This window comes from Piliocolobus tephrosceles, chromosome 12, assembly GCF_002776525.5.
Source record: "Piliocolobus tephrosceles isolate RC106 chromosome 12, ASM277652v3, whole genome shotgun sequence".
Classification (NCBI taxonomy): Eukaryota; Metazoa; Chordata; class Mammalia; order Primates; family Cercopithecidae; genus Piliocolobus; species Piliocolobus tephrosceles.
The window spans coordinates 17,032,628-17,036,619 of record NC_045445.1 but is presented as its reverse complement, the minus strand read 5'-3'; positions in this window follow the sequence as shown (position 1 = coordinate 17,036,619).

The window sequence follows — 3,992 nt, the reverse complement described above, 5'->3', positions numbered from 1 at the left end:
AAGAAATGGGGAAAGGATTCCCTATTTAATAAATGGTGCTGGGAAAATTGGCTAGCCATAAGTAGAAAGCTGAAACTGGATCCCTTCCTTACCCCTCATAAATTCAAAAATTAATTCAAGATAAATTAGAGACTTAAATGTTAGACCTAAAACCGTAAAAACCCTAGAAGAAAACCTAGGCAATACCATTCAGGACATAGGCATGGGCAAGGACTTCATGTCTAAAACACCAAAAGCAATGGCAACAAAAGCCAAAATTGACAAATGGGATCTAATTAAACTAAAGAGCTTCTGCACAGCAAAAGAAACTACCATCAGAGTCAACAGGCAACCTACAGAATGGGAGAAAATTTTTGCAATCTACTCATCTGACAAAGGGCTAATATCCAGAACCTACAAAGAACTCAAACAAATTTACAAGAAAAAAAAAATCAAAAAGTGGGTGAAGGATATGAACAGACAGTTCTCAAAAGAAGACATTTATGCAGCCAACGGACATGAAAAAATGCTCATCATCACTAGCCATCAGAGAAATGCAAATCGAAACCACAATGAGATGCCATCTCACACCAATTAGAATGGGGATCATTGAAAAGTCAGGAAACAACAGGTGCTGGAGAAGATGTGGAGAAATAGGAACACTTTTACACTGTTGGTGGGAGTGTAAACTAGTTCAACCATTGTGGAAGACAGTGTGGCGATCTCTCAAGGATCTAGAACTAGAAATACCATTTGATCCAGCCATCCCATTACTGGGTATATACCCAAAGGATTATAAATCATGCTGCTATAAAGACACATGAACACATATCTTTATTGTGGCACTATTCACAACAGCAAAGACTTGGAACCAACCCAAATGTCCATCAACGACAGACTGGATTAAGAAAATGTGGCACATATACACCATGAAATACTATGCAGCCATAAAAAAGGATGAGTTCATGTCCTTTGTAGGGACATGGATGCAGCTGGAAACCATCATTCTCAGCAAACTATCGCAAGAACAGAAAATCAAATACCACATGTTCTCACTCATAGGTAGGAATTGAACAACGAGAATACTTGGACACAGGGTGGGGAACATCACACACCAGGGCCTGTTGTGGGGTGGGCGGCCGGGGGAGGGATAGCGGTAGGAGAGATACCTAATGTAAATGATGAGTTAATGGGTGCAGCACACCAACATGGCACATGTATACATATGTAAGAAATCTGTACGTTGTTCACATGTACCCTAGAACATAAAGTATAATTTAAAAAAAAAATCCAGTTACCCTGTTATAAGCCACTCTATGGAAAGGCCCATGTGACAAGGAACTGGAGGAAGCTTGTGGCCAACAACCAGCAAGAAACTGAGGCCTTTGGTCCGACTGCCTGTGAAGAATTGAATCCTGCCAACAACCACATGATTGAGCTTGGAAATGAATCCTTCCCCGGTCAAGCTTTGAGAGACTACAACCCCCGCCGACATCTTGAACTGCAGTCTGTAAGAGACCTTGAGCCAGAGGACTCAGGTATGCCACATCCAGCTTCCTGACTCATGGAAACAGTGAGATAACAATGTATATTGTCTTCAGACACTACGTATCAGGGTAATTTGTTATGCAACAATAGATAACTAACACACTGTACTTTGAGAAGAGTGGGGAAGGCAGGAACCAAATCACAAGGGATTAGGGAGGAAGTAGAAAGAAATGCAGGCAAGAAATACAGACAATTCTTCCAAGACTTGTGATGGCAAAAGGAAAGAAAAGCAATATCTACTACCCTAAGGTAATTTTCAGGTGGCTATAATAAAATATTATTTAGTGCTATTAAGATTACACAGACTTACTATAGCCTCAGGGCTCTTAAATATTTAGAGATTAGAGTCTTTATTGAGTTCTGCTGAGAATCTACCAAGTAACAATATCAAAATCCTTTAAACTTGGATATCAGTGTATATCTGGTAATAGCCTCTCCTTATGCATTATCCTGTTGAATGCTCACACCCTATGAAGTAGACATGACAGGCACTAAAGAATCAAGATCCACCGGCACTACCATTCTTCTATCTTTGTAATTTGGTGAACTTGGTTCTGGCAACACAACTCTTACTATTGGCACAATAACACCTAGTTAGACAGAAGTTGCTATAAAGTAGAAAGCTGGTTACACATACCTTGTATAGTAAAGGTATGCAGAATCTCTGTGGGGGTGTGTGGTTGTGGAGGGGAAAGTGGGTGTCCCAGTGCAGGATGAATACTTCCTTACAAGCAAACGTATTGAAAGCTGCAGATTGTCATACTCATGAGAGTTAAGCTTTGCTTGATTATACAATTCACCCCCCTCCGCCAGCACAGAGTTCCCAGCTGTTGCTCTTAGCAAAGGGCTGACATTAACTAATACTTTATCATTTTTATGGGCAGAACACTCGATACCAGTGATATCTCTGCCAGCTTTGGGAAGAAAACTCTCTCAAAATCTTTGCATTTGAGTGACATCTGCAAAGGGCTACAATGGAGCTTACCCATTTGTGGGTGCACTTCAGCATGTGCCTTCCAAGCTTGACTTTCAGAGTCTGCCTAATTGTCCCAGTCAATTACTTGGCATGTAATTCCTCAGGCAACCAAGTGTTCCGGAAAAGCTGTGCAGAAGCTGCCAGTCAGCTCATCCATCCCAACCCTTCCTGCTGTGCTTCAGATGGTGACCTCCAATCTGACTCAACTTGGGAGGGCAAAAATCAAAACTTGGGGCCTTGTCCAGTGGGTTCCAAAGGCTCACACCAAACTCATGAGTGTGCTGGATGGAATTCACAGGGTCTTGGCCCAGTTGTGTCACCTTGGGAGTATATAAGCAAATAAAACAGGTGTTTCTTCATGCCATGCCATTAGTGGTGAACATGTTTCTTTCTCCTAAAGGTCTTGATAGTGGCAACAAAAAAATTTTATGTTTAGTGCTTTTATTTTTTCATTCCTTTCATTTTGATTCTTCCATGGTTTTAAAAAATCTCTACTCAGTGGAAGGGTTTCTAAAATACTTCTTCCAAAGAGGTAAAAATGAGTTGATTAGTCACCAAAACCTATTTGCACAGATGAGTTTTCACATTTGTAAGCAATAATGTCAACAAAAAATACTTGTTCCCCCTCTGATTTGATCCCTATTATGTGACTGATAATTTACTTAAAAATAATTTCTAGCCGGGCGCGGTGGCTCAAGCCTGTAATCCCAGCACTTTGGGAGGCCGAGACGGGTGGATCACGAGGTCAGGAGATCGAGACCATCCTGGCTAACACGGTGAAACCCCGTCTCTACTAAAAAATACAAAAAACTAGCCGGGCGAGGTGGCGGGCGCCTGTAGTCCCAGCTACTCGGGAGGCTGAGGCAGGAGAATGGTCTGAACCCGGGAGGCGGAGCTTGCAGTGAGCTGAGATCCGGCCACTGCACTCCAGCCCGGGAGACAGAGCGAGACTCCGTCTCAAAAATAAATAAATAAAAATAATAATAATAATTTCTAATTGGTAATGAGAGGTTCCCCCCCACCCCCTGTCTGTGCACTGTGAGAGAAAAATACAGTAAAGAGACCTGAGGTTTCATTTATAGGGTATTACTAATTTATCACTATTATTTTTGTTTGCATAAACAGTTCCTTCCATCATTCTGTTTTAATATTGAGGATTTCCATCGCTTATGTGTTATTTAGCAGACACTTATGTAGCGCATATTCTGTGCCAGTCACTGTTCTAAGCGTTTTACAAAGTAAGAACTCATCTATTCTTCCTAGTACACCCATAAGGCAGGTACCATGATCATTTTCCCCATTTTAGAGATGAAGAAACTGAGGCACAGAGAAGTTAAGAAACTTGTCCGAGGTTACACAGCTAGGAACAGTGAAGCTGGGACTTGTACCTAAGCAATCCATGCTCATGAGTACTATACTATGCTGTTTCTGTGAGTCACTTCATTATTTCTGCTTCTGAAGATTTTAAAAAATGCTATTTTAAGTCACT